The sequence below is a fragment of the Callospermophilus lateralis genome, unplaced genomic scaffold (genome assembly GCF_048772815.1).
Source record: "Callospermophilus lateralis isolate mCalLat2 unplaced genomic scaffold, mCalLat2.hap1 Scaffold_3270, whole genome shotgun sequence".
NCBI lineage: Eukaryota > Metazoa > Chordata > Mammalia > Rodentia > Sciuridae > Callospermophilus > Callospermophilus lateralis.
In genome coordinates this window covers 1,645-12,500 of record NW_027513840.1, presented here as the reverse complement: position 1 = coordinate 12,500, position 10,856 = coordinate 1,645, and the positions used below count along the sequence as shown (strand labels likewise).

Below are 10,856 nucleotides of genomic sequence, written 5' to 3'. Positions count from 1 at the left end.
GCTACTTTCACAGGCGGTCCTTTCCGGGAGCACAGCCCATGGACAAATGGACGGAGGGGTCTGTGCCCTTCCTCAGGGCGGTGCTGTACAGGTCCTGGTCCTTGAGGTGTACAAACAAGGCGCAGAGCCCTCCGACCTTGGCACTCAGTCCGAAGGGAGTCACTCGGGGGTGGGGTAGAGTGTGGTGGGGTGGGGGTGAGGTAGGGTAGGGTGGGGGTGGCGGTGGGGGTGCGGGGCGGCCAAGCGCTGCTGTGCAGAGTGGACAAAGCAGAGTGGATGGGGAACTCAGGGCGAGGCCCGCGCCCCAGCGGCGCACTTCTGAGCCTGGCCCTGTGACTGACTGACTGACTGACTGACTGGGAACCAGCGGGCCACAGCCGGCTCGCCACCCGCTGCCCGGTTGTCTGTGGGTCCCTGCGTGTGTTCCTCCTCGGGCCCTCCCTGAGGTTGGCTCCCCGCACAGGTGTTGTGTGTGGCCGGCCGCTCGCCATTGCCCAGTCCCACTGCATTTCCAGCTGGGGCGCTGGGCCTCTGTCAGGGTCTCTGGGGTGTCCGGTGGGGGGCGCGGGGGGCCGGGGTGTCTGCTCCCGTCTTCGCCCCTGGCTCTCTGGGCGCCCGGCTCGGCTCTGCTCGGCTAGGCTAGGCTAGGGTAGCGCGGGCGGCGGCAGCTGGGGATTCTCTGGGGATTCTCGGCCAGGCGAAGGGCTGGGTGGGGTGGCGGTGCGGGTGCCGGGTGCCCGGGGGTCGGGGGTCGTGGGGCTCGGCGAGGAGGGGCAGAGGCCAGGCCAGGCCGGGGCGGGGCTCCCGGTAGGTGGAGCCAGGTGCCCAGGGGCAGAGGTGGAGGCGGGACTCAGCCCCTGTCAGCCCCGCCTAGCCCACTCCACCCCGACCCGATCCGGCCCCGCCAAGGACCCGAGAGGGAGAGCCGGCCAGTCTCCCAGGACCCCCGCGCCGCCGCGGGGACCGAGTCAGGTCGGAGCGAGAAAGCCAGCCTGGAGTTGAGTTGAGGAGCGCTGGGCAGTGCTGGGGCGGGGCGAGGGAGGCCCCCTGGGAACACCCGCTGTGTTGGCCCCCTCCACCGCTGCCTGCCCCTGGGCTGAAGGGTGGAAGCCGGTGCAGGCTCTTGAGGCGTTCCGGGGCAGCCTCTGCCGTCTACGGCCATACCACCCTGAACGCGCCCGATCTCGTCTGATCTCGGAAGCTAAGCAGGGTCGGGCCTGGTTAGTACTTGGATGGGAGACCGCCTGGGAATACCGGGTGCTGTAGGCTTTTGCGCCCCCTTCCCACACGCACTTTTCTTGCGTGGCCCGGAAACAGTGTCCGTGACCGCCTCAGGCCGTGACCCCCGGGCCCGCGGGGGTAGGGCGCAGGGGCAGCCCTGGGCTCCCGGTGTCCCTTCAGGCCTGCGGCTGGCCTCCCGCCTTCCGGCGCCCAGCGCCCAGCGCCTGCAGTGAGCCACACTGGCCTGGCTCTCTCCAGGGACGCTAGGACACTCCAGGCGACCCGGCGGAGCCGAGCCTGGTCCAGGCCTCGACCAGTCCTGTGCACCCTGACCGACCCCCACCCCCCCCCACCACTCACACTCCCGGATGGGGGGTGGGGAGGCGCACACCTGCTTTTCCCCAGAACACAGGGCCCACCCGCAGGGGCCGCTCCCCACCCGTTCTTGCCACACCAGCAGAGCGTGGCCACCCAGGTCCTGGGAGTGAGAGAGTCCATCCAGCGTCTCTCCCTAGGTCCGTCCCTTGGCAACTCTGCCTCCCTTCCCAACGCCTTCCTCCTGAGGGTCCCAGCCCTGAGTCTGTCTCTTCACCCATCTCTCTCTCTTTCTCTCTCTCTCTCTCTATCTCTGTCTCTCTCTCTCTCTCTCTCTCTCTCTCTCTCACACACACACACACACACACACACACTCTGGAAGCAGATGTCTTTCTGTCTATCTCTCTGCTCATCCATCTCTCCTTCACCTTTGTGACTCTACTGGCCTGTGAGGAGGCCTCCTGTCTCCATCTCCCACTCAGTGTGTCTCTTTCCTTGGCCCTTCTGTCTGTCACCCTGTCTCTCTCGCGCTCTCTCTCTCTCTCTCTCTCTCTCTCTCTCTCTCACAAACACACACACACAGACACACACTCACTCCTCTCTTCCCCCCTCCCACCCCAGCCACCTCACTCTGGGCTGCAAGTCACCCAGTCCATGGCAGCCTCGAGACTGGGCGGTCACAGGTTCTCTCATCTCCCATCTAACTTCCCGTGGATGTAAGAGTGGATTCCCACATCCCCCTTGAAGTGAGTGCACGTCTTCAGGGTGTGTGCAGGGCAGAGGCTGAGAGAAGGCCCAGGAGGCCACAGGGTCTTAGGAGGCTGCGCTGGGAGCCAAGCAAGAGAGCAGATGTCAAAGGAGGGCAGGTGCTCCGAGAAGAGGAGGAAGCAGCCTTCGGAGCAGGCAAGTGGTTCGGGGCCAGGAGGTTGCCGGGGAGGACCACGTGCCGAGGGGAGCTGAAGGCCAAGGCCGGGCGGTGGGGACAGGGAGGCAGAGGCCCCTTTGTTCGCGGCGAACCCTCCACCTGGAGACGCCTGGCCGCGAGGCAGGGCCTGAAGGCCCGGTGGGCGCGCGACCCCCCGCAACCGCTGCTCCCCCCCGCCCCCCGCAAGGCTTGCGGGTGAGGGGGCTTCCGGTCTGGTGAGGCCGTCGACTGGGCTCTGACGGGGTTTGACTCGGAACGCTACTTTCACAGGCGGTCCTTTCCGGGAGCACAGCCCATGGACAAATGGACGGAGGGGTCTGTGCCCTTCCTCAGGGCGGTGCTGTACAGGTCCTGGTCCTTGAGGTGTACAAACAAGGCGCAGAGCCCTCCGACCTTGGCACTCAGTCCGAAGGGAGTCACTCGGGGGTGGGGTAGAGTGTGGTGGGGTGGGGGTGAGGTAGGGTAGGGTGGGGGTGGCGGTGGGGGTGCGGGGCGGCCAAGCGCTGCTGTGCAGAGTGGACAAAGCAGAGTGGATGGGGAACTCAGGGCGAGGCCCGCGCCCCAGCGGCGCACTTCTGAGCCTGGCCCTGTGACTGACTGACTGACTGACTGACTGGGAACCAGCGGGCCACAGCCGGCTCGCCACCCGCTGCCCGGTTGTCTGTGGGTCCCTGCCTGTGTTCCTCCTCGGGCCCTCCCTGAGGTTGGCTCCCCGCACAGGTGTTGTGTGTGGCCGGCCGCTCGCCATTGCCCAGTCCCACTGCATTTCCAGCTGGGGCGCTGGGCCTCTGTCAGGGTCTCTGGGGTGTCCGGTGGGGGGCGCGGGGGGCCGGGGTGTCTGCTCCCGTCTTCGCCCCTGGCTCTCTGGGCGCCCGGCTCGGCTCTGCTCGGCTAGGCTAGGCTAGGGTAGCGCGGGCGGCGGCAGCTGGGGATTCTCTGGGGATTCTCGGCCAGGCGAAGGGCTGGGTGGGGTGGCGGTGCGGGTGCCGGGTGCCCGGGGGTCGGGGGTCTTGGGGCTCGGCGAGGAGGGGCAGAGGCCAGGCCAGGCCGGGGCGGGGCTCCCGGTAGGTGGAGCCAGGTGCCCAGGGGCAGAGGTGGAGGCGGGACTCAGCCCCTGTCAGCCCCGCCTAGCCCACTCCACCCCGACCCGATCCGGCCCGGCCGAGGACCCGAGAGGGAGAGCCGGCCAGTCTCCCAGGACCCCCGCGCCGCCGCGGGGACCGAGTCAGGTCGGAGCGAGAAAGCCAGCCTGGAGTTGAGTTGAGGAGCGCTGGGCAGTGCTGGGGCGGGGCGAGGGAGGCCCCCTGGGAACACCCGCTGTGTTGGCCCCCTCCACCGCTGCCCTGCCCTCCCCTGCCCTCCCCTGCCCCTGGGCTGAAGGGTGGAAGCCGGCGCAGGCTCTTGAGGCGTTCCGGGGCAGCCTCCGCCGTCTACGGCCATACCACCCTGAACGCGCCCGATCTCGTCTGATCTGGAAGCTAAGCAGGGTCGGGCCTGGTTAGTACTTGGATGGGAGACCGCCTGGGAATACCGGGTGCTGTAGGCTTTTGCGCCCCCTTCCCACACGCACTTTTCTTGCGTGGCCCGGAAACAGTGTCCGTGACCGCCTCAGGCCGTGACCCCCGGGCCCGCGCGGGTAGGGCGCAGGGGCAGCCCTGGGCTCCCGGTGTCCCTTCAGGCCTGCGGCTGGCCTCCCGCCTCGCCTCCGGCGCCCAGCGCCCAGCGCCTGCAGTGAGCCACACTGGCCTGGCTCTCTCCAGGGACGCTAGGACACTCCAGGCGACCCGGCGGAGCCGAGCCTGGTCCAGGCCTCGACCAGTCCTGTGCACCCTGACCGACCCCCACCCCCCCCCACCACTCACACTCCCGGATGGGGGGTGGGGAGGCGCACACCTGCTTTTCCCCAGAACACAGGGCCCACCCGCAGGGGCCGCTCCCCACCCGTTCTTGCCACACCAGCAGAGCGTGGCCACCCAGGTCCTGGGAGTGAGAGAGTCCATCCAGCGTCTCTCCCTAGGTCCGTCCCTTGGCAACTCTGCCTCCCTTCCCAACGCCTTCCTCCTGAGGGTCCCAGCCCTGAGTCTGTCTCTTCACCCATCTCTCTCTCTTTCTCTCTCTCTCTCTCTATCTCTGTCTCTCTCTCTCTCTCTCTCTCTCTCTCTCTCACACACACACACACACACACACACACTCTGGAAGCAGATGTCTTTCTGTCTATCTCTCTGCTCATCCATCTCTCCTTCACCTTTGTGACTCTACTGGCCTGTGAGGAGGCCTCCTGTCTCCATCTCCCACTCAGTGTGTCTCTTTCCTTGGCCCTTCTGTCTGTCACCCTGTCTCTCTCGCTCTCTCTCTCTCTCTCTCTCTCTCTCTCTCACAAACACACACACACAGACACACACTCACTCCTCTCTTCCCCCCTCCCACCCCAGCCACCTCACTCTGGGCTGCAAGTCACCCAGTCCATGGCAGCCTCGAGACTGGGCGGTCACAGGTTCTCTCATCTCCCATCTAACTTCCCGTGGATGTAAGAGTGGATTCCCACATCCCCCTTGAAGTGAGTGCACGTCTTCAGGGTGTGTGCAGGGCAGAGGCTGAGAGAAGGCCCAGGAGGCCACAGGGTCTTAGGAGGCTGCGCTGGGAGCCAAGCAAGAGAGCAGATGTCAAAGGAGGGCAGGTGCTCCGAGAAGAGGAGGAAGCAGCCTTCGGAGCAGGCAAGTGGTTCGGGGCCAGGAGGTTGCCGGGGAGGACCACGTGCCGAGGGGAGCTGAAGGCCAAGGCCGGGCGGTGGGGACAGGGAGGCAGAGGCCCCTTTGTTCGCGGCGAACCCTCCACCTGGAGACGCCTGGCCGCGAGGCAGGGCCTGAAGGCCCGGTGGGCGCGCGACCCCCCGCAACCGCTGCTCCCCCCCGCCCCCCGCAAGGCTTGCGGGTGAGGGGGCTTCCGGTCTGGTGAGGCCGTCGACTGGGCTCTGACGGGGTTTGACTCGGAACGCTACTTTCACAGGCGGTCCTTTCCGGGAGCACAGCCCATGGACAAATGGACGGAGGGGTCTGTGCCCTTCCTCAGGGCGGTGCTGTACAGGTCCTGGTCCTTGAGGTGTACAAACAAGGCGCAGAGCCCTCCGACCTTGGCACTCAGTCCGAAGGGAGTCACTCGGGGGTGGGGTAGAGTGTGGTGGGGTGGGGGTGAGGTAGGGTAGGGTGGGGGTGGCGGTGGGGGTGCGGGGCGGCCAAGCGCTGCTGTGCAGAGTGGACAAAGCAGAGTGGATGGGGAACTCAGGGCGAGGCCCGCGCCCCAGCGGCGCACTTCTGAGCCTGGCCCTGTGACTGACTGACTGACTGACTGACTGGGAACCAGCGGGCCACAGCCGGCTCGCCACCCGCTGCCCGGTTGTCTGTGGGTCCCTGCGTGTGTTCCTCCTCGGGCCCTCCCTGAGGTTGGCTCCCCGCACAGGTGTTGTGTGTGGCCGGCCGCTCGCCATTGCCCAGTCCCACTGCATTTCCAGCTGGGGCGCTGGGCCTCTGTCAGGGTCTCTGGGGTGTCCGGTGGGGGGCGCGGGGGGCCGGGGTGTCTGCTCCCGTCTTCGCCCCTGGCTCTCTGGGCGCCCGGCTCGGCTCTGCTCGGCTAGGCTAGGCTAGGGTAGCGCGGGCGGCGGCAGCTGGGGATTCTCTGGGGATTCTCGGCCAGGCGAAGGGCTGGGTGGGGTGGCGGTGCGGGTGCCGGGTGCCCGGGGGTCGGGGGTCTTGGGGCTCGGCGAGGAGGGGCAGAGGCCAGGCCAGGCCGGGGCGGGGCTCCCGGTAGGTGGAGCCAGGTGCCCAGGGGCAGAGGTGGAGGCGGGACTCAGCCCCTGTCAGCCCCGCCTAGCCCACTCCACCCCGACCCGATCCGGCCCGGCCGAGGACCCGAGAGGGAGAGCCGGCCAGTCTCCCAGGACCCCCGCGCCGCCGCGGGGACCGAGTCAGGTCGGAGCGAGAAAGCCAGCCTGGAGTTGAGTTGAGGAGCGCTGGGCAGTGCTGGGGCGGGGCGAGGGAGGCCCCCTGGGAACACCCGCTGTGTTGGCCCCCTCCACCGCTGCCCTGCCCTCCCCTGCCCTCCCCTGCCCCTGGGCTGAAGGGTGGAAGCCGGCGCAGGCTCTTGAGGCGTTCCGGGGCAGCCTCCGCCGTCTACGGCCATACCACCCTGAACGCGCCCGATCTCGTCTGATCTCGGAAGCTAAGCAGGGTCGGGCCTGGTTAGTACTTGGATGGGAGACCGCCTGGGAATACCGGGTGCTGTAGGCTTTTGCGCCCCCTTCCCACACGCACTTTTCTTGCGTGGCCCGGAAACAGTGTCCGTGACCGCCTCAGGCCGTGACCCCCGGGCCCGCGGGGGTAGGGCGCAGGGGCAGCCCTGGGCTCCCGGTGTCCCTTCAGGCCTGCGGCTGGCCTCCCGCCTCCCGCCTCCCGCCTCGCCTCCGGCGCCCAGCGCCCAGCGCCTGCAGTGAGCCACACTGGCCTGGCTCTCTCCAGGGACGCTAGGACACTCCAGGCGACCCGGCGGAGCCGAGCCTGGTCCAGGCCTCGACCAGTCCTGTGCACCCTGACCGACCCCCACCCCCCCCCACCACTCACACTCCCGGATGGGGGGTGGGGAGGCGCACACCTGCTTTTCCCCAGAACACAGGGCCCACCCGCAGGGGCCGCTCCCCACCCGTTCTTGCCACACCAGCAGAGCGTGGCCACCCAGGTCCTGGGAGTGAGAGAGTCCATCCAGCGTCTCTCCCTAGGTCCGTCCCTTGGCAACTCTGCCTCCCTTCCCAACGCCTTCCTCCTGAGGGTCCCAGCCCTGAGTCTGTCTCTTCACCCATCTCTCTCTCTTTCTCTCTCTCTCTCTCTATCTCTGTCTCTCTCTCTCTCTCTCTCTCTCTCTCTCACACACACACACACACACACACACACTCTGGAAGCAGATGTCTTTCTGTCTATCTCTCTGCTCATCCATCTCTCCTTCACCTTTGTGACTCTACTGGCCTGTGAGGAGGCCTCCTGTCTCCATCTCCCACTCAGTGTGTCTCTTTCCTTGGCCCTTCTGTCTGTCACCCTGTCTCTCTCGCTCTCTCTCTCTCTCTCTCTCTCTCTCTCACAAACACACACACACAGACACACACTCACTCCTCTCTTCCCCCCTCCCACCCCAGCCACCTCACTCTGGGCTGCAAGTCACCCAGTCCATGGCAGCCTCGAGACTGGGCGGTCACAGGTTCTCTCATCTCCCATCTAACTTCCCGTGGATGTAAGAGTGGATTCCCACATCCCCCTTGAAGTGAGTGCACGTCTTCAGGGTGTGTGCAGGGCAGAGGCTGAGAGAAGGCCCAGGAGGCCACAGGGTCTTAGGAGGCTGCGCTGGGAGCCAAGCAAGAGAGCAGATGTCAAAGGAGGGCAGGTGCTCCGAGAAGAGGAGGAAGCAGCCTTCGGAGCAGGCAAGTGGTTCGGGGCCAGGAGGTTGCCGGGGAGGACCACGTGCCGAGGGGAGCTGAAGGCCAAGGCCGGGCGGTGGGGACAGGGAGGCAGAGGCCCCTTTGTTCGCGGCGAACCCTCCACCTGGAGACGCCTGGCCGCGAGGCAGGGCCTGAAGGCCCGGTGGGCGCGCGACCCCCCGCAACCGCTGCTCCCCCCCGCCCCCCGCAAGGCTTGCGGGTGAGGGGGCTTCCGGTCTGGTGAGGCCGTCGACTGGGCTCTGACGGGGTTTGACTCGGAACGCTACTTTCACAGGCGGTCCTTTCCGGGAGCACAGCCCATGGACAAATGGACGGAGGGGTCTGTGCCCTTCCTCAGGGCGGTGCTGTACAGGTCCTGGTCCTTGAGGTGTACAAACAAGGCGCAGAGCCCTCCGACCTTGGCACTCAGTCCGAAGGGAGTCACTCGGGGGTGGGGTAGAGTGTGGTGGGGTGGGGGTGAGGTAGGGTAGGGTGGGGGTGGCGGTGGGGGTGCGGGGCGGCCAAGCGCTGCTGTGCAGAGTGGACAAAGCAGAGTGGATGGGGAACTCAGGGCGAGGCCCGCGCCCCAGCGGCGCACTTCTGAGCCTGGCCCTGTGACTGACTGACTGACTGACTGACTGGGAACCAGCGGGCCACAGCCGGCTCGCCACCCGCTGCCCGGTTGTCTGTGGGTCCCTGCGTGTGTTCCTCCTCGGGCCCTCCCTGAGGTTGGCTCCCCGCACAGGTGTTGTGTGTGGCCGGCCGCTCGCCATTGCCCAGTCCCACTGCATTTCCAGCTGGGGCGCTGGGCCTCTGTCAGGGTCTCTGGGGTGTCCGGTGGGGGGCGCGGGGGGCCGGGGTGTCTGCTCCCGTCTTCGCCCCTGGCTCTCTGGGCGCCCGGCTCGGCTCTGCTCGGCTAGGCTAGGCTAGGGTAGCGCGGGCGGCGGCAGCTGGGGATTCTCTGGGGATTCTCGGCCAGGCGAAGGGCTGGGTGGGGTGGCGGTGCGGGTGCCGGGTGCCCGGGGGTCGGGGGTCGTGGGGCTCGGCGAGGAGGGGCAGAGGCCAGGCCAGGCCGGGGCGGGGCTCCCGGTAGGTGGAGCCAGGTGCCCAGGGGCAGAGGTGGAGGCGGGACTCAGCCCCTGTCAGCCCCGCCTAGCCCACTCCACCCCGACCCGATCCGGCCCCGCCAAGGACCCGAGAGGGAGAGCCGGCCAGTCTCCCAGGACCCCCGCGCCGCCGCGGGGACCGAGTCAGGTCGGAGCGAGAAAGCCAGCCTGGAGTTGAGTTGAGGAGCGCTGGGCAGTGCTGGGGCGGGGCGAGGGAGGCCCCCTGGGAACACCCGCTGTGTTGGCCCCCTCCACCGCTGCCTGCCCCTGGGCTGAAGGGTGGAAGCCGGTGCAGGCTCTTGAGGCGTTCCGGGGCAGCCTCCGCCGTCTACGGCCATACCACCCTGAAAGCGCCCGATCTCGTCTGATCTCGGAAGCTAAGCAGGGTCGGGCCTGGTTAGTACTTGGATGGGAGACCGCCTGGGAATACCGGGTGCTGTAGGCTTTTGCGCCCCCTTCCCACACGCACTTTTCTTGCGTGGCCCGGAAACAGTGTCCGTGACCGCCTCAGGCCGTGACCCCCGGGCCCGCGGGGGTAGGGCGCAGGGGCAGCCCTGGGCTCCCGGTGTCCCTTCAGGCCTGCGGCTGGCCTCCCGCCTTCCGGCGCCCAGCGCCCAGCGCCTGCAGTGAGCCACACTGGCCTGGCTCTCTCCAGGGACGCTAGGACACTCCAGGCGACCCGGCGGAGCCGAGCCTGGTCCAGGCCTCGACCAGTCCTGTGCACCCTGACCGACCCCCACCCCCCCCCACCACTCACACTCCCGGATGGGGGGTGGGGAGGCGCACACCTGCTTTTCCCCAGAACACAGGGCCCACCCGCAGGGGCCGCTCCCCACCCGTTCTTGCCACACCAGCAGAGCGTGGCCACCCAGGTCCTGGGAGTGAGAGAGTCCATCCAGCGTCTCTCCCTAGGTCCGTCCCTTGGCAACTCTGCCTCCCTTCCCAACGCCTTCCTCCTGAGGGTCCCAGCCCTGAGTCTGTCTCTTCACCCATCTCTCTCTCTTTCTCTCTCTCTCTCTCTATCTCTGTCTCTCTCTCTCTCTCTCTCTCTCTCTCTCTCTCTCACACACACACACACACACACACACACTCTGGAAGCAGATGTCTTTCTGTCTATCTCTCTGCTCATCCATCTCTCCTTCACCTTTGTGACTCTACTGGCCTGTGAGGAGGCCTCCTGTCTCCATCTCCCACTCAGTGTGTCTCTTTCCTTGGCCCTTCTGTCTGTCACCCTGTCTCTCTCGCGCTCTCTCTCTCTCTCTCTCTCTCTCTCTCTCTCTCTCTCTCACAAACACACACACACAGACACACACTCACTCCTCTCTTCCCCCCTCCCACCCCAGCCACCTCACTCTGGGCTGCAAGTCACCCAGTCCATGGCAGCCTCGAGACTGGGCGGTCACAGGTTCTCTCATCTCCCATCTAACTTCCCGTGGATGTAAGAGTGGATTCCCACATCCCCCTTGAAGTGAGTGCACGTCTTCAGGGTGTGTGCAGGGCAGAGGCTGAGAGAAGGCCCAGGAGGCCACAGGGTCTTAGGAGGCTGCGCTGGGAGCCAAGCAAGAGAGCAGATGTCAAAGGAGGGCAGGTGCTCCGAGAAGAGGAGGAAGCAGCCTTCGGAGCAGGCAAGTGGTTCGGGGCCAGGAGGTTGCCGGGGAGGACCACGTGCCGAGGGGAGCTGAAGGCCAAGGCCGGGCGGTGGGGACAGGGAGGCAGAGGCCCCTTTGTTCGCGGCGAACCCTCCACCTGGAGACGCCTGGCCGCGAGGCAGGGCCTGAAGGCCCGGTGGGCGCGCGACCCCCCGCAACCGCTGCTCCCCCCCGCCCCCCGC

General features: G+C 67.1%; 4 non-coding genes across 4 annotated transcripts; all 4 read left to right on the top strand.

The window, feature by feature from the left end:
* The first annotated feature begins 1,150 nt into the window (after positions 1-1,150).
* LOC143640530 (5S ribosomal RNA) lies at positions 1,151-1,269 on the top strand. Its single transcript, XR_013154970.1, has one exon. It is a non-coding gene; the product is annotated as a 5S ribosomal RNA (ribosomal RNA).
* Positions 1,270-3,889: 2,620 nt separating this feature from the next.
* On the top strand, positions 3,890-4,007 carry LOC143640568 (5S ribosomal RNA). Its single transcript, XR_013155008.1, has one exon. It is a non-coding gene; the product is annotated as a 5S ribosomal RNA (ribosomal RNA).
* A 2,618-nt stretch (positions 4,008-6,625) lies between these two features.
* LOC143640529 (5S ribosomal RNA) lies at positions 6,626-6,744 on the top strand. The gene has a single exon (XR_013154969.1). It is a non-coding gene; the product is annotated as a 5S ribosomal RNA (ribosomal RNA).
* Positions 6,745-9,351: 2,607 nt separating this feature from the next.
* LOC143640539 (5S ribosomal RNA) lies at positions 9,352-9,470 on the top strand. The gene has a single exon (XR_013154979.1). It is a non-coding gene; the product is annotated as a 5S ribosomal RNA (ribosomal RNA).
* Positions 9,471-10,856: the final 1,386 nt, after the last annotated feature.